At 31.7% G+C, this 20,603-nt stretch overlaps 1 protein-coding gene across 1 annotated transcript in view; it reads right to left on the bottom strand.

Annotated features, from left to right (window-relative positions):
* Window positions 1–20,603, bottom strand: part of LOC148282649 (very long chain fatty acid elongase 7-like) — an 85,152-nt gene that overhangs the window by 35,442 nt on the left and 29,107 nt on the right. The window lies entirely within an intron of this gene.

Below are 20,603 nucleotides of genomic sequence, written 5' to 3'. Positions count from 1 at the left end.
TGTAAATAGTGAATATAATTAATGAAAATGTACATGTGAAACAGTGAATATTATAAATTAGGATATTAAGTGTGTAATAGTGATAAATAATGTTAGAATAAGTATAGATGTAAATATTGTGTTGTAAATATATATTTGACTATGTTAATCATAGAACTAAATTAAATAAATAATAAAATAAATAATAAAAAATGTCTTATTCTTGATGAGTTCGGAATGAGAATAACAATAATGACAATATTTGACTGATTTACATAGCGCAATTTTTGTGAAAAATCACATCAAGGGCTTAAGTCAAGGACAAGATAATTAAGTTATTCCACGTAATCACATTTACCATTTCAATTCACATTTTAAGGACAAGGTCTCTATCTATCAATTTGACTTATTACCATAATATGCGAGGTAGTTAAGTCTACATTCCTTTACACAAAATCAAAACAAGTTGAAATATTGTATAACTGATACCTGCTTGCAATATAATATGCATAGAGGTAAGTAAATTATTATTATACCTGATTGCGTTGACAAAGGTCTGTAATTACTTGAATTAATTTGTGCAAAACCGTAATATTTTTGCAAACTTTAGCTTGCAGTTAATCATATTGTTGAATTAAAATATACGCTTAAATAATGAAGGTGACAGTGAAATCTAATTAAAAATAATAATAATTATTATTAAGGTAGATGATTGAACCGTGCAGTCGAGATGAAGAATATTAAATTGTGTGGTTGAAAATATAAAATATTTTTTCATTGCTGAAAACTCATATTGTAATAATTATTTTGAGGTTAAGACTTACGACCACAAAATCGTGTCTATAGTTAGGCAAAGCAAACGATTAAAAAGCTATTTTTATGACAATAACAATTCTTTTCTGAAGCTATAATTTCTACTATTGTTTTCCCCCTGTTACTAATTCTTCTTAATGGTATTTTTTATTTCTGAAATGAATACAGGTATATTTTATGTATGTAGTTTAAATCATAAATGCTTTAGGTATGTGTATAAAATATTATGTTATTGGTCTGTTCATTCAAAATTTTTCTTTATGACAGAGTTATTCACGGTATTTGTTCATGTAAGTTTGTTGCTAAACTAGCCTTAATCTATTTAAAATTTACACTAAAAATGCATGTTGTAACTTGGTAGACATTATAATAATAAATATGTACATCTCCCTTCCCCTCCCTATCCTCTCTTCAAGCATCCTTGTCCTAATCCCGCCCAATTTACAATCACTTCCTGTTCTTAAAAAAAAATCTTTGATTATTTAAAAATATTTACGAGTACATGAAAATAACATTTGTATAAACTTATATGTATTTATTTAATATATTATAAATAAATAAATATGAAATATATTTTCTTTACTAACTTTGTATACTTTGTGGAAATCTGTTATTAGTTCTGAAATTATACACTATATCTGTTTGTTTACTATAAATATGTATGTAGAACTGTTAATTTCCTAAATAAAAGAAAATAAATAAATAGTACAAATTATGACGGTTTAAGATGCAATACGGTCTGAAACGCGTGGAACCGCGGGGCGGGAAAGAGCAGTAAAAATTAGCACTGTACAATGCTGACTCAGAAAAACACCCAAAAATCATGGATGGAGTAAAGATTGAACGAGCGTCGACGTCCAGGGATCTCGGGGTGCTGTTTGACGCTAAATTATCATTTAATCTACTTATAATTGAAAATGTTCAACAAAAAATTTTTAAATACCTAGATTATAAAACAATAAAACGCTTTGTGCTTACAGCCAATCTGCCAAACAAAATGGATTTTTAACCCTTGAAAATATACGCACAGTATCTGAATTATGCTATTTACATAAATTATTAAATAATAAAGTAGATTCTTTTAACCTACTCTCCAAAACTAATCTTAGTGTCCCCTTTCGCGTGACAAGAAATAAGTATTTATTCCATCTGCCAGTCTGTAGCACTAACTATGCACTACACTCTTTCCTCTATCGTTTTTGCTCTAACCATAATGTTTTTTTTTCATCTATTGATATATTTTACATAACCCTTAATTTATTTAAAAATAAATTAAGACTTATTATTTCTGGCTGCAATACGATCCCACTTACTATTTAATGATGCACACTCCTAAACAGTTACTCCCACACAAATACACATAAACACACATCTACACTTACTCTCATACAAATCCACATAAACACATCCTTTTAGTAACACCATTTAATAATATGTATGATTTTTATTAAGAAACTTTGCTGGTCGGTCTTTAAACTGTATTTAAAAAAAAAATGTTATTATATCATTGTCGAGTGTTTGTTTCTTTAAAATAAATAGATATAATACCATTATGCAGTAACTCCCTTCAAATGCTTGGATTTGTACTTAGAAATGTCTGAAAACATTGAATAATTCCTTTGTAAGAAGTCGCTTGGAATTTAGTTCCATCGTTTGGTCGCCAAATGAAACCACATACTCCTTAATGATAGAGAGATCTCAGGGAGTATGGATTTTACCCGTGACTTTTCCCGACTGACTTCTTACTAGGAATGCTGGGTTACCAATCATTGTTGGGGAGGAGGGATATTCATTTGGGTGCTCACTTTTTTCAACTCATTGGTGGTCGCATACATGATTCCGATATTCTGAATGAATTCGGTCTATTTGTCCGAGATCTTTGACAAAGACAATACAGGTTGTTCTACCTGCCCGATGCAGAACCAACCTGGCCAACAATGGTTATGCCGGTAGGTAGAGCAATCGTGTTATTTAATCGTTTCGCCTCGGATGTCGATGTATTTCATGACAGTGGGATTATTCTTAGGAGGGCAATTTCCAAATTGTAATACATATGTCCATTTTACATGACAATTTACATTCTTTTTTATTTCATAAATCTGATATGTATGTTTTGTAATGTGTTGAAAATCAATTGGATACTTTGTAATGTTCTTAATGTAACTAAAAAATAAATAAACGAAAAATGAAATGTTAATATTTATGTTATTTAACAACCTGTTCCTCTGAATAATTTGAATAGTTCTTTATTTATAATTTTAGTAAAAAAGAGAAAAAAGTATAGCAAAGCAAATATAGTTACTATATTACTAAGCACGTATATGCAGATTATCTAAATATGTCATTCAATTATAAAATAATATAGTATGATTTTCTGTTATCAAATAGGCCTACCACAATAAATAATAGTATAATATTATAATATTATGTTAATACGGGTAATCTTATTTTCTATCTTGTGTCATGATAGTGTGACATGTTAAACTGTTTAGCTACGTTATTACGGAAATATGCGATTACCATAAAAATATAAATGGAAAAACTTTTTTTTACCTTTCTGTATTTTGTTTAATTGAGACAGACGGCATAGTGTATTTTTTAAAAACACCAAGTAATCCCAAAGTACGAGGGTAGGCTGAAAACTAATTCACACATTCTTGTAGAACGCAAACGAAATGAGCTTCAGAAGCGCGCCAAATGGCATGTGGAAGTAACATTCCCCCTCTATACGCATATGCAGGTTTGAAGGCGTTGCGTTCATCCAATGTGAAGCGGAAGTATATAGACGTGTTCTAGTACTATGTCAAAGCGAGTTAAACAGCGTGCTGTTATCGAATTTTAAACTGCTGAAAAAGTGACTTCTACTGAGATTCATCGTCGTTTATAGGCTGTTTGTAGTGGACGATGCTGTTGATAGGTCTACGGTAAATAGACGGGTAGTAAAATTTTGTGGTTATGAGCATGGAAAAGTCATAATTGTTGATTAAACACGCTGCGGATGTCTGATCACTGCCACGGACGATAAATTTAGCAAACTAGTCGACGATTGATTTAAAAATGACCGGTGAATCACTCAAAACAGTATCGCAAACCATATTGGAATACCCAAGTAAAGTGTCGGTTTCAATATTGGACGATTGAGATACCGCAAAATCTGTGCACGATGGGCGCCACGCCGTCTCACAGCCGAGAACAAACAGCGTCGATTGGAATGCTGCCAGCAACTTTTGCAGCGCTACCGTGACGAAGAAGACTACTTTCCCAGTCTTAAGCCTGGCGATTTATACTTGTTTCTTTTACTCAAGAGAGACCCCGAAGGTAATCAATACACCCCGGACAATCAGATGAAGGCAACTATCAAGTCCTGGATTCAAGAAATATCGAAAGAATTTTTCAGTGACGGAATGGAAAAACTTGTTACACGTTGGCATTGGGAAAAATGTGTTAGTCTTAACAGTGACCGTGTTGAAAAATAAATATGTGGTTTTAAAGCTTAATAATTTTACATTAATGTATTTTCTACCCTATATTGCTATTCCTATTTGTTCGTGTTCGTGTTCTACAAGCATGTGTGCATTAGTTTTCAGCCTACCCTCGTATAATATATGGAATGCAAAATTATGGAAAAGTGATGTCTTACGTAAGCCCATTTTGGGAACCCTGCGCTGCTCCGACCATTTAATCAGTTTACGAACTATTATATTTTTATCAATTCAATGAAGATCAGTAGATACCTATGTACTTTTAAGGATTATTAATTTCTGAATACCATATTGTAGGGAACGTTTCCAAGCAGTTTTTTTTCGTCCGGCGACAAACAATTGTTCCTTGTGTGTGGGCACCACCGCACCTAGGACTAGCTGATCAATTTATTTCCCATTGGTTTATATCAATTCAAAATGTTCGTATGTAAATTGAAATGTTTACACATGTGAACATGATGATAAATTGAAATCAATTGATAAAAATTGCGATTTTTGTACAGAAAATACTAGTTTATTAAATTAATCGGTTTTTTAAGGATTCATGCTAGATAACATGATTCAAGATGGTTGAAAAATAAAACCTTCTATTTTTGGGAGAAACATGTCGTTGATATAGAAAAGCAACTAGCGTGTATTGTTTGAGATAAGATCTCTCGTAGAATTAAACAAAAGTTGAACATTAATGTAGGTTGACTTTGATGGATAAATTTCGCTTCAGCAGGATATTATGCGGTAGCCCCGCTGTCTATTTTTGACATTCTCATCGGAACGTTATTTTTTTATATTTGTTAATGTTCCTTTTAACACTTCGTATCCTGGAGCCGTGTAAACACGTGATTATATAAGCATGCGTTGTGTCCCGGTCCCGTGTTTTCACGTGGTTTGCCAGCTGTCTAGGAAAGCGTATTTGATTGACATCTAGTAACTTTTATTAGTGCTTTTTTGCTGCTGGTAAACTTTATATAATGGCGCTATATAAATTATTCAACTATAAATAAATAAATATAAATAAAGCACAAAAAAAGGAGTGAGGCCCTGTAAATGTGCGAACATTGCAGTGCGCAATGTGGCTCTCCATAAAGGCCAATGTTGGCAAAACTATCATACAAAAATGACTTATTTAATTATTTCAAATAAATCTGAGAAGTATCAGTTGATTTAACCCAGTATTTTCATAATTATGATACTTTTAAGAAACCCTTCACAGAGCATGAAATTTCACAAAAATGGGCTGGGCACGGGGTAAATTCAATGTGTATTTAGCCGGTGCTCAAAGTGTTAATATGGATGGAAACATTTTGAAAAAAGTAATCAATGATCCGAAAAATCGAGCATCTGAGGCACCTCAATGCAGCTGTGAAAAGTTATAAAAATCTATGAACAGGAGCATATAATGGATTATTTCAATATGGAAATTATGAATCACAACCGTGTACATTGTCGTAATTACAAACCTGTATTTTCCGTTTCCAAAGCCATGTATCAAGGCAAGGAGACACAAGGTGTGACTGAGTGTACCCACCAGCGAGGAAGGAGGTAAGACACCAGAGCCTGTTTTCATCAAGGCAAGGATGCAAGTAATGATCCAGTATATTTATATGCAAAAATGCAGCAAAGCAAGAAATAAGCATGGGGATGCTACGTGTAATATGCATGCAAGTTTCAGATTATCGAAGGCAACGAACGCAAATAGCAATTAGCCAATATGAAATGCAGATGCTAAGTTTGTGCCCGATTAATTACTTATAGACTATAAGTAATCACTTATACAGGTCGTATAGGTAGTAGATACATTCATTTAAATTTCTCTATGTACCGCCACCAACGAAAGGGAAAAAAAATACTCGGTTAGATAGCGTACGGCCACATTATTGAAATGTAGCATGTATTTATTTCACAAATATTTACAGATTTTGAATTTTTACCTCACATGGGTAAATTCTTTGGAGGTTTACAATGAAAGCATCCACCCCTTTCCCGAAACTGTTCATAAAGACTCGAGTCTTTCTTCAGTTTCGCATATCAATATCAATTTTTTTTTTTTTAAACTAATTAAGCGAAAATTTAATATTTCTTTACAATCAAACCGCGAAAATAACAAAACAAATAAACTTTAAAAACTTTAATTGTACCCCTCACTGCAGTATTGTCAGTTTGTGATCAATCAAATACCCATGGTCAGCACAATCACCTTTTTCTAATTTCCCAGTATGACAGTGGAGGAATACAGTGTTAGTTCCAAATTGAGACCGCGGCCGCACGCTCCAGATCCCGCCTCGGAAAGGAAGAAGAACGCAGTAATACAAACAAATCAATCAAACGACACGAAACCCAAATACATATGGGAAACATTAGAATAATTTGCCCTATACAACATGCACTCAATCAACAGAAGAAAAACAATACGTATCTATAACAAATCACAGTGGAACATCAAATTATCAAGACAATCCTAACACAGATCCTAACATGATCCCTATCGAACTCAGGCGAAATTACTTTTCGTCGTAGTACTGAATTCCTCGCAAAAACCATTTTCCTAATACTAACAGTAGAAACAATCCTATGCCTTAATCGTCCTAACAATCTCACAGACCTTAAAGCAGACGAAACGGGTCCTAGAGCATGGTCGGCGCGTGGTTCTCTTGAGTTAGTCTACTATTTAGATTTGTAATTTACCATTTCCCTTCTATGGGACAAGAACAACACAGACGGACAAGAGTTCAGTTCAGACAACCAATGCTAGTACCCAAGTATGCATCCTTTTATCTTAAACTGATTTAGTACTAATGGTAGGCCTTTACCCAGTTCCTCCCATTTTTCTACCCATTCGCTCACAAAATGAAAAAATGCTTTAACGTTAGTTGGATTAGCCAATAAGCTTGGATTCCACATCGGCCTCGTCACCTCTGTCAAGCCGTTTAGCATGTTTTCCCTTTCAGTATCTAAAATCGGGAAATGCCATAGGATATGTTCAGCCGTCTGACGGGGCTCCCCGCAAGTACATTCAGGATCTCTTACTAGTGCGAGGTCATATAATTTTGACCTAAACTCACCATGTCCAGACAACATTTGGACAACACAGTGATCCAAGTTAATTTTCTTAAGGCTTGGTCTTTTTCGTATGTCCGGAAAAAATGTATGCGTCCAGCGCCTCGTCAGAGATGCATCCCACCTAATTTGCCACTCGGAGGTTTGTCTGAAGTCAGTTTTTTAATCATTTTTGACTTAGGAACTTGTCCTTTCATGTTTTAACTGTCTTTTACTTTAATTCTTTATACTTGGTCCAGTTAATTTTCTCGTGCTTTAGCACGCGTATCTTTTTGCTCGCGTTATTTGGAATAACCCGAACATCACTGTTTTTTACATTAATTTTTAACATTACTTTTGGAACTGAAAGATGTACACCGCCAGAGACACAATATTTCAATATCATTGATGTATAAATCTTTAAATAAATTATCTATTGGGGCTCTACTTTGGTACAAATTAATTTGTCAGCATGCGTCGCACTCCGAGTATAAACACAAGTTGGTACATGATTACAACATCAGGTTTACTAGTATGGAAGGGCTAGCTGATCCTAGATATTGCAATAAATATGGCAAAAGGACACTGCAATACAGTATACCTAAAATATTTAACATGTTACCAAACAATATTAAAAATACTGAGTTAAATACAGGAGTGGGAGTTATAGTTAATGGAAAAAAGATTTTTGTATTAGTGATAGTTTTAAATTTTTGATAATGTAATATGTAATGTTTTTCAAGTAAAATTATTGTTAATGTAGGTTAAGTGTAAATAATTTGTGCAATTTATAAGAGCCTGGTGACGAGTTGTATGTATGCAACTCAGCAGGACTTTAATTTAAGACTATTAAAAAAAAATTTAAAAAATGAAAATAAAAACTTGGTTTTAAAAAAAATACTATTTTTTATTGTCTTCTTCTTATCTTTTCTCTCCCCGATGGAGGTTAGAAATCATCGCAGCAGTTCTTACTTAGTTGGGAGTTGCCCTGAACAAGAACCGAGTGCTGCAATGGAACCAGTCACGCAAGTTCTTTAGCCGAGAGATGCGCCTTCTACCTGCACTGCGTCTTCCTTCAATCCTTCCCTGTAAAATGTTATATTTTTTGCCTCTCTTCACATGCTCAAAGTACTCTTGAATCTTATTATTTTGTCAATACAGGTCTAAAATTAGATGATTACGAAAAATTTGAAATTTCGAAAGCTGTCAATAATAATACTGATTTAACTAAAACTATTTAAATAACAAAATGAAACATAAAACAATTTTAAAAAATAAATTAGAATGCCCTTTAATCCAATACTTACCCCGTGTTCATTTTTTAAGGATTTGTAGTCTGGAGGAGAAACATCAAACACAATAGGTGTATTTTGATGAGATTCAGAAAATGGATTCAATTTTTTTTCCTCGTGGTCTAATGGTCAGTACGTTTGCCTACCAATAATAGATTATTTCATAACCTCAGGAATGAAGCGTAAGACTGATTATATTTCCTTCATGTAACGAAAATGATACCGTAACCCGTAACGTATCTTAACGTGGCGGTAGTGTACCGATCAGTGCAGATAAGGAATAATGAAATAGTTATTTTTACGCCTTGACAAAGGAATGGTCATGTTTGAAACCTGTCGGCGGCTTATCAATTGTTTTATAAAAAATAAATATGTAGATGATTTTTTTATCGTAAAAATCACAAAGTCAGACCTTAAATTATATAAATATCCAAGCAAATACGGAAATCAGCATACATTTATAAAAGCCCAAGAAATATTTTGAACGCTCAACTTATGAGACAAATTTATTTTGCTTTTTGCCAAAGCAAACTATCATATTGCAATTTAGTGTGGGGAAATTGCTCTCGTTAAATCCTTGAACCAGTGAAAATAGCATAAAAATGGATCATGAAAATCATTCTCAAAAAACCTTTGAGGTATCCAACGGAAGATCTATTCGCTGAGTCAAAGATATTGGATGTAAGACAATTGTTTGTGAGGTGCCTACTACTTAATTTTATGATAAATTAATTGAGGTCAAAAGAACCCAACAAAATATAAACACTCGTTCAGCAACACAAATTAACTGTATTGTCCCATTTGTATCAACCGCCTTTGTTAAAAAGCATTATAAGGTAATTGCTCCAAAAATATTTAATGATTTATCGCCAATATAAAAGACTCAAAATGTAAAACAAATTTTAAAATAAAAATAACTGCAAATATAAAAAGTATAGCGAAAGATTTTTTTGAAAAATATATGTAAATCAAAGCACGCAGTACTTTATATAATTGGTACACATATTATTTATGTTGTTCTGTATTTCATTGCTTTGTATTGTTTTTTATTGTATATTATACTATATTATTTATGTTTAAGTAACATGTATTCTTGGCACATATATATACTTTATATTTGTTTAATAACGATTTTTAATTTCTTACATTTGATTAGCTAGGCATTTATAATTAAGTAGTTTTAGTTTTTCTTATTTATGTTATTGTTTTATTAGTATAGTACTACTTATGCTTTAAAGATAAAAAATCTCCATCTTAGAACAGGCTGATTCATGTTAGATGGAGACTATCATAAAAAGAGAACACATCGTTTTCATTTTACATGAATTAGTTTTATTCCCCTTTTATTAAGTATGTACATGTACTATGTTTTTGCAATAAATTTATAAAATAAATAAATAAAATAAAATATTAAATTTAAATACTTATCATTTGTCATGGGTACTTCCTTTTTTATTTTGTTTTAGATCCTTAACACAATAAAGCAGAAAAAAATAATAAGTACATAATATATATCGTCGCCATCGTAGAACTACGACGCATGCGATTTTCTTGAACTTTGCATGAGAGCGGTTTAATTTTTTTTAACACTCCATTAAACCACCGTGCCACCGTTTTTTAGCAACAATTCACGGACAGTGTATACTTGTAATGCCGTATTAAATAGACTTCATGAACTCGGCAATAGTTATTCCCACGTATCTGATATATTTAGTGTAGGGTATTATTCTTTTAAAACAAACCTTTTGAACTTTTTCAAAGATGGTGAATGGTAATGGTAAAAATTATTAAACAGCAAGTGAAACTTCAGTGTATAAATATATCTTATTCTTTAATTATTATTAAACTATGTACTTACTTATAAATTTAAAAAAAAAATGTAATGTAACCCGCAGACAAGCTTCGGCTTTGCGGGAACAAAAATACAATTTTGTATGTTATTTACTTGTTAAAATGAATAAAACTTAATAAAAAAAAAAAAAAAATTATATATTTTTTTTCATGCATTTCATAATATACACAGTTTTTTGTTCACTTTGCCCAGCTGTATAAAACAGTATTTTCTTGATGTATTACTGTAGAATGTTTTATTATTTAAACTTTCTACTGAATATGCTGTATTATTTTAAGGTTAATTTTTTAAATATAAATCTTAGATTTTTAATTTTTAGATTTTTTTTTTTTTTTTAATCTTGGGTATAAGGAAATTTATGTTTTAAAAAAAAATATTAAGCCAAATATGTAGTATTATAAATGTTTGTAAAAGGCAGATTTGCCGTTTATGTTAATAAAATAAATAAATAAATAAGTACAAAATATATTCTTAAATATATGGCCTTATATATATAGCCTTCGTAAAACCTTTTTAAGATCAAATATAGAAGAAAGTCAACGTCGTGTTTTTCGCACTACGATCACGATGGTATGAAATCATGTATCTTGAGTAAACTATTGATATTTCCGCTGACGAACCAATTTGTAGTAGAAATAACCTTTCTCGATTTAGAAAATCATTCAAACTTATACAGTTTTCATAATATTAAAAAATTTAAATAAATTATTGTTGCTTTTGTTGTATTGTTATTTTACAACGGGTACATGGACCTGTAAATCGTTTAAATCATAGTGAATTATTGTTGTAGTATGCAAATTATTCATATGTAAACGTATTGTGTATATTAGTACTGACTCACTGAATTCATAATAAAGCGTTTAATTGCATCGGAGACTAGTGATAAATGAAATATCAACTCTATAATATAGTTATTGGATTTACAAAAAAAATAATTAAATACTCAAATAAAAATTCTGCACATGTGGGTTTCTTTCTATATTCAAAAATAAAAACGATTACGCATCCGCCGGACTCGACCAAAGAGGTCGAGTCAACATTTTACAGAAGGGAATATAGAAGTCAAGGTATCTACAGAGCTTTCGACCTGTCATTGGCTGGTTTAAGTTGCCGCTTTACATTTAAAACAGGTTTAACCTAGGTCTGTTTTCCCAATAAATTCATTTATATAGAAATTATACAATAAAAAAAATATTTTGAAATAGAAAAAAAAAACACTATGGTAACATTTACCCTACTATGTAAAAATATACATGGAAACAGACGGAGAGAAGTGTTGAGATGTCTTTTCGCTTTCGTATTTTTTTTTCTTCTTTTGTATCAACATAAATGTGAAATTCGTAATTAATCCCTTTTTTTTAATTTTCATATTTTATTAAAGAATGAGATAACATTTGATAGGTTTATAATTAATATTTTAATTAATACTTTTAATGAAATGCTTTACTCGTATTTTAAAAATAAGAAGATAAGACAATAGTCAAATATGATAACTTTATTTTGGTCTTAATATTGTTTTGAATGCTTTTTTTTACGTATTTGACATTCTTTAGTTTGTACCTATTTTACTTATTCATTTTTGTATCATTAAAGTGGCGTATGTGAATAAAAAAATATCATTTATTACGCTCCCCAATAAATATACGAAAAATGACAAAAACAGTAGAATATGCCGCCTACTGTCTATTACCATAGAGAAACAAAGTTTTTATTTTCATTTAAGTATGCATGTTACGAGCCATGCGTTCATATGATATATTATATTACTTTATGTTATATAAGCACCGGCGTATTAAAATATTTTTTGCATTCCATTCTTTTGCGGAATGTTTTGATACTGCCTAGTTATATACGAGTGTATAATTGATACCATAACGTAAAAAAGCATACGAAAAATGCGTAATTAATTTATCTCAATTTTGATTTTACTATATACCCAATAAAGAAACTACTGATTACAGTAAAATAGATGATAAATTATACTATTGAATCTTAACATATTACAAATTAGATCGAGAGTATTTTCGAGAAAGGAATATGGAATTCTGGGCATTGACAAGGCTTATGACCTGTTTAAACTTGGTTGAAGATGCCACTATACACATTTACCATTATATGCCTGTGTTTGAACATATAGATAATACAGTAAATAAATCACTGAAATTACTTGGCTTCATTAACAGAATATCCTCTGATTTTACTAATGTCCGTACAATCAAAACTCTGTATTGCTCAACTGTTCGCCCTCTTCTTGAATATGCCTCAGTGGTCTGGTCTCCATTCTATGTCAATCGCATTAATCACATTGAATCAGTCCAACATCGCTTGCTTCGAAAAATAGCGTGGATGCTTGGACTAGAGAGAGATAATTATTCTTATGCTGAAATAGAGTCAATGTTAAATATTTCTAGTCTACAAAAACGTAGAACTAATATTGACTCCATATATATGTTCGGCATACTAAATGGTATAATCGATGTTCCATCATTACTGGGACAAGTAAAATTCAATATCCCGACTCGTAGATTGAGAAACAATGAAGTACTGTTCATCGATCAGCATAGAACAAACTATGGCCTAAATTCTCCAATGACCCGCCTTTGTCGTATTGTTAACTCAAGACAGGATCTGGACTTTTTTGGTTTAAGTTTACAACGATTTAAACGAGCACTACATAAATAGTCCAGATCTTGTCTCGATGTCCCTTATGTTTGTCAATGCTTCTTTCTTTTTTCTTTAAATGTTTTAAACTATTCTTTTATTGTAATATTTAAACCTTATAAATTGTATACATGGACAATGTCCGTTAATAAATAAATAAATAAATATAAATTTCTTAAATTCTTTAATCTGCTGATTATTGAGACATTAGGAAGAGGAAACCTTTATTGATGCGGGTGCGATTCATCTGATTGAATTATTTAATTTACATACAACGTAACGCCTGAAAGTATTTTTCGGTTATTAGCAAAGGTGCAATGTCATTGGAATATTTTTATGTACTTATATTTATTTATCAACGAGCATATTTCATTTTATGCTCGTTGACACAAAAAACAATACAGTAGAAAAACGTACACAAGAACAAAAAATAAACAGCAAGCACATGGATGTATGACAAATTAATAATATAATGTATATTAGCACGAAAGCTTTTTTAGTTGCCTGAAAAAATAACGTTGAATTTAGACCCAAATAATCAAGATGGTGAAAAGTATTCACCGGCTAGATCATTTTGGGTAAAAGTGACTGGATGTCATAATGTTGGTCCTGCGAAGACCGAAGAACAGTGTTTCATTATCCGTTCTAAGCTCGCAAGTGTAAAGTAAGCAAGCGTGGTTAAGGCTCTCGAGAGGCATCCATGTCGCTTCTGCTTGATTACTCTTATTTCTGCATTCCTCATTCCGCACGAAGTCCAAGCAATGCACACCCGAGATTCTTCTGGGACGCCTACTATCAAAGCTCTATATTTTGCTGTTTTGGACCCTAGTAAGGTGCCACGATTCGCACCCGTGTAGATGAATAGGCGGTATGCAGGCGTTATATAGGCGGCGTTTGCTTTTCACTGAGTAAATATCCGAACTCCAGATAGCCTTTATACTGTTTGATGCGACACCTGCAATTCCTATTTGCACTCTCAGCTTTTTTAAAGCTGCCATTTTCCGTAATAAACGAGGGGGGACGCAAAAAAAACGGGAATTTTGTCATAACTTCTTTATTCCTAAATATTTTTACACCAAATTTTAATCACCTTCAAAGTATTCTCTATTGACCACAACGCACCTCTGCAAACGATCCTTCTATTGTTCAAAACTTTTTTTTAATACACTTATCGGGATGTTCTTTAGGCCTTCCAGTGATTTTTGTTTTACCTCCTCCACGGTGGCAAAACCCTTTCCTCTCATGCCTCTTTTTAGTCTAGGGATCAAAAGAAATCATAGGGGACTAGATCCGGTGAGTAGGGGGGGGGTGAACAATCGGTTCTACTCGGAGGTTTTAAAAAGATTGAGGGAAAGTATCCGGAAGAAAAGGGAAGATCTTTGGCGCACAAGCGACTGGTTCTTCCATCATGACAACGCGCTGGCCCACACCGCTCTCTCGGTAAAGCTGTTATTGACCAAAAACGGCATGACAATTATTATAACTGTGTGGTTTTAAAAGTATTATTTTGAGTAACATTTTTTTTTATTTATGTTTTTAAAAAACATGTGTGTTCTTATGATTTACTCAAACTATTTATTTATTAGAAAATGAGAATAAAGTTGTGGTACAGGGGTGTGCGAAGTTTGGACCTCTGATCCCTGGGTCTGCGACACTAGCCACGGGACCACGGTTCATTATTATATTTAGATTGCTCCTAACAGCAAAAAATAAATTAAGAGGCTCAAAAAATTTAAATTTCACAGTGCCCGAGATTCTAATCAATCAACTGAAGCCCGAAGGGCCGAGTCTCCTAGCATGTAACAGTCGGCGGTATATATTATTTACGAAGCGAAATGCTATTGCGGGTTTTTTGTCCGAGTTAACGCTAAAAAAAAGTTGACGACCTTTATTTTTTTGTCCATCCATCATTATTTAAGCTCACGAAATCCTTTCTGCTCTCTGTTATTTTTCGATTTTGCTACTCTAACTGCTATCACTTTTATTTGAAACAGTTATCTGTTAATGTTCACAGGCATGTGTCGTTCCTGATTGTGTCACTATAAACTGTGTCTGTTTCGTTTAAATGTATGAAATATATTATTAATAAAAAAAATAAATAAAAGTAACGGATAAGACGCGTGCCTCACGCACGGAGGTTTTGCGTTCGATTCCAGGTAAGAGACAATCATTAAATATGATTTTATCCCCAGACCGGGTGTTTTGTGCAAATAATCTGCAATTTACCGCTGCGATTGATCTTCTTGTCCCCTGTTTAAAAATAATAATAAAAAAACTCAGTTGAGCTTTACTTTCGTAATATAGTATTATGTCGGTCCAATCATAAAACCGATTAGTCAAATTGTTTAGAGTGAACAGTTTTTGTTTTGAAAAAGGTGCAAAACCTATTTGAAGTTAATCAAAAGGATCGATTTTAATAATTATTAGTTTGCAGGTCAATCATTCATGTCTTAAAGTCGTCCGAATACTTAATACGTCACTTATAATAATAATAGTAATTTGTTTTTCATTAAAAAAAATATACTACGTAGTAACCGGTAACTGGTTTATATAATATATCGACAATATTTTGAGTTGGTCCAATTTTTCGTAGACAAGGACTGGATTCAACTTCCTGAGGAGCTGGTAATATTTACGTATTACAACAGAGATAAAGAACATTTTAGAGAAGGTAATATGAAAGTCTAGGCATCTACAGGCCAATCTACAGGCCATCTTGCCAAACCAGCTTATGACCTGTCACCTCACCCGCATAAATAAAGGTTTCAGCTCTTTAACTTCACGAACATCAACAGATGAAAGAATTAAAGGGGTAAAGATGTTCAAATATGGGCAGAATGGTTAATGTTACACAGTGTGTAAAGTGGCCACTTAAACCAGCCAATGACAGGTCTTACATATATTATAAATACTAAAGTTTCTTAACGTGAGTACTCTAGCATGTACAATGTAATTGCTCTAAAAATATTTAATGATTTATTGCCAAATATAAAAGACTCAAAATGTAAAACAAATTTTAAAATAAAAATAACTGCACATATAAATAGTGTAGCGAGAGATTTTTTTGAAAAATACATGTCAATCGAAAAACGTAGTACTTTATATAATTTGTACACATATTATTTATATTTTCATGTATTTCATTGCTTTATATTTGTTTTATTATATATTATACTATATTATTTATGTTTAAGTAACATGTATTCTTGGCACATATATATACTTTATATTTGTATAATAACGGTTTTTAATTTCTTACATTTGATTAGCTAGGCATTTATAATTAAGTGGTTTTAGTTTTTCTTTTTTATGTTATTGTTTTATTAGTATTAGACTACTTATGCTCTAAAGATAGAAAATCTCCATCTTAGAACAGGCTGTGCCATGTTAGATGGAGACTATCATAAACAGAGAACACTCTGTTTTCATTTTACATAAATTAGTTTTATTCCCTGTCATTAAGTATGTATACTAATTTTTTGCAATAAATTTATAAAATAAATAAATTCAATTAAATATTTCATTTAAATACCTATCATTTATCATGGGTATTTCCTTATTTTTTTTGTACAAGCGGACCCGATAGACGTTGTCCTGCACGAACGTTGGCTTATCATAAACAGAGAACACTCCGTTTTCATTTTACATTAATTGGTTTATATAGATTCCCTGTTATTGTGTGTATATTATTTTTTTGCAATAAATTTATAAAAATAAAATAAATAAATATGACATGACAAGAAATACCGGTAAATAGTGAAACGAAGCTTCAGAAGGTGCAACCCAGGTGCAATCAATAAATGAGATTTAACGATGACAGATTGTGGCATTCTCATTTAAATGTGCATATCATTATTTGTTTATTAATTACATTAATATTATAGTGACAATATATGTCATTATATTTCTGTGTCAAAAGAATTAATAGTATCCAAGCTCCGATTAAAATGGGAAGTTATCAAGGATACTTTAAATTGTGTATTTATTAATTAATTAATTTATTGTATATACGGCTTTAGCCAATTAGACGAAGTTACATTTGTTCAAGAAACTGAACTATTATACCGTAAAACCATGTAGCAAACACAAACAAGGGCAATAAAAGAATGTGATGAAACTAAAATAATGGAAGTTAAATCAAATTTTCAGTAGGAAAATGTGCGAGTTTAATATTGTCTTCGTCGGTAAGCAGTAATTAAACATTTAAATTTATTTCAACAGAGAGGGAAAAAGTTTTCGAGAAGAAATTTGGAAGTCTAGGCATTTACAGGGCTTATGACCTGTCATTGGCTGGTTTAAGTGGCCACTTTACACACTGTGTAACATTCACCATTCTGCCCATGTTTGAACATCCACATTTCCTCAACTCTTCCATCTGTTGACTTTTGTGAAGTGAAAGAGCTGAAACCTTTATCACGTGGGTGAGATTCATCCGGCTGAACCAAATCACCTACTAGGCAACGCCTGGAAACAATTTTCCAATTTTTATACTTCTTCTTTTACCTGGTAGTAATTCAACAATGTTTGATTATGTCCAAATGCTTGCAGACTGGCTGGATTTCCTCCCTAGGGAGTTGTTCATATTTAAATTTATTTCAACAGAGATGGAAAAAGTTTTCCTAGGGAGGAAATCAGCCAGTCTGCAAGCATTTGGACATAATCAAACATTGTTGAGTAATTAAACATGTTAAGATAATTCAATTTGGCTTAACTTTCCTTTACAGTACTAGCCCTGAAGTACAAATCATAATCATTGATGATTATGATATCATGGTTTTTAGCACGTTTGGCTACCCTGCATGAATTTCTGGGTTTGGTTTCCGACAATCTTTATATATATAATTCCTCTGTACGTGTGATGTCGCCGTAGTACTCCTAAACGGCTTAATCGATTTACGTGCGGTTTTCAGAGAAATATAGATCTTTGCGCTGTGCGTGTTCGTAGATATTAAAATCTTCAATCGAATATGTAAAAAATAAGTTAGGCGCAAAACTGTTTTATTCATCGATCTACCAGGGTTGCATTAGAGGAGAATGCATTTGCAAAAAAAGGAAAGATATTGTTTTTTGGGTATAAAAAAAGTTTGTTTTTGAATGTTTACAAAAAGCATTTGTTTTTTGTGGATCTCAATCAGATTCTTTCCTTAAATCTGTTATAATTTCTACCTATTTATTTCTTTTTATTGGATTTTTGGTAACACTAAAAAAATATTAAATTTAATGCATTTTAAAAAATCGTATTTCTACATAAGTACATCCCTTTGTTGGTGAGATGACCAGAGTTTGACATTTCCAGAAAGAATGCCATATTTGAAAAAACATTATGTTTTGGAATTCAACTATAAACAAGTACCTACTTAAGTTCAATATTTTTTAATAGTGACAATTTTTAATTTTGGAATTTAATCACAAACAAGTATCTAGGTACTTACTTATCAATGAAAAGTCTTTTGCCAACGTTCGGGCAGAACAACGTCTGTCGGGTCCGCTAGTATTAATATATTATATGTAGGTATTTTGAAATATTAATGTATGAAAATGCTGTATCTTTTAAAAATGTCAACCTTGGAATAGTTATTTACGATTCTAAGTTAAAGACAATATTTTTATGGTAGAAAATGATTATTTTGATAAACAGTAACTAGGAAAAAATAATCTTTAGTATTAATATTTGGAAACTGTTCAATAAATTGTTTTCCTCATTGAGTTTATAAAAATAAAGTCATCTAGATTACTTTACTAGTTAAATTTAAATTTATTACGTGCAAACTTCTTAATTTATTTATTTGCCATTTAGAGGGACATACAGGTAACAAATATCAAGTTATTATTATTATTTGGGTTTGCGAAATAATGAAGTAGCTTTTTTAAAAGTAAACTCATATCTGTTGATAAACCTAATGAATGCCAACTCGGAAAACCTTTTAAAATTTAAATGTCTGCTATTATCTCGTTTTTAAAATACATATTTTTTCAAAAGGTAGGAAAAGAAGTAAAATTAGGCTAATCTCCATGAATAATTTCACATCTCTCGGGTCTTATTATTAAATACCCATTACACATCAAAAATAACTTATCCAATTATATTAACATTAAGAATTATGCACAGAAAAATCAAGATCAGACGTCAAAAACAGTAATTTAAAAATTCATTATTATTAGTCCATGAAATTAAGACTTGGACTGATTCCCTGATTCGGTCGAATAATTTAAACAAATTTAGTAAATATCATTGATAACTGATCAGACTAATACTTATTTTTTTCTCAAAATATGTTACAGGTTTACTTATACTAGTAATTTTAATTACATTTTTTCTGCTTGTAAATAATTGCATAATTGAAAAAAAAAAATTTTTTATTTATTTTTTAAATACGCTATACGTTTACACGTTTTTAAAAAAAAATCTTTCTTCGTGTTATAATTCTAAAATTATCTTTATGTTTTCTCGGTTTTCTATATTTACTTCTGTTTCCTTTTAAATTAAAAATTATAATATTTATTTCGCTAATTGTTTGCTGTCATGGTTTTATCCTCTTCTGAGGATAAACTGAAGGAAGGCCTACCAAGAGGAAAGAAAACACCTCGAGGCCGAGAATATCTCTGAAGAGATCTCCGATCGAAAAGGAACTTGCCGGAGCCAAACCAATCAGGTCGGTTTGGAAGGGAGCCTATTGTAGACAGTGATACTATAGACTCCTTTGGCCAGATAATACAAGACGACGAGAATTGGATACTTCATCCCTCTCTCTTAACAGGAAGGAAGCTAAGAGAGAGTCAAAAGGAAAGAAAAGAGTTGAAAAAAGAGAGAGGGAGTAAATGAGGAAAAGAACGAGAGCAAGAAACAGAACGAAAATGAGAGCAAGAAACAGAAAAAGGAAGAGAAAGGAAGATAGATAAGGTAGGAGGTAAGGAAAAAGAGAGAACGAAAAAAGCAAGAACAAATGGAAGAAAAGAAACAGAGGAAGAGAATGAGAGATGGGAGATTTGTAACCCCACCTTGGCCCGAGATTGAATAGGGGGGTGCTAGAAATAGAACGAATAATGAACAATGACTTTCTTTTGGGCTATTAAGGTTTGAATTGTTGCCGGTCGAGGGGTGGTAATTGTTCTGGTTCTCCCGTTTCTTCCGGTTTGCTAAGAAGCTAATGAATTAACATACCCTATCGTCGTCGGAAAGCCATTAGATCATTAGAAGGCAGCTCTATTAAGTAATATAAGTAGAAAAACTCAATCCACGGAAAGGACAGCTCGGTAAATAAGTTCAATTATACGATTGTCCCGGGCAGAAGTGACCGACCGTTGTAATATTAACAAAAACTTAAAATTTATCTGTTAGAATTAAAAAGTAATTAATAAAAATAAATTATTTTAGTTAAAACTCTTACCCACTTTTGAGAAACTTATAGACTTATTCAGATAAAAAAATTAATGTAGTCAACTTACTTTAAAAAATGGAATAAAAGAAAAATCACATAAAATTATTAAAAA

The sequence above is a fragment of the Micrasema longulum genome, unplaced genomic scaffold, assembly GCF_059751315.1.
Source record: "Micrasema longulum isolate JH-2025_06_02 unplaced genomic scaffold, ASM5975131v1 h1tg000307l, whole genome shotgun sequence".
NCBI classification, from domain to species: domain Eukaryota; kingdom Metazoa; phylum Arthropoda; class Insecta; order Trichoptera; family Brachycentridae; genus Micrasema; species Micrasema longulum.
This window is presented reverse-complemented; position numbering and strand designations above follow the sequence as displayed.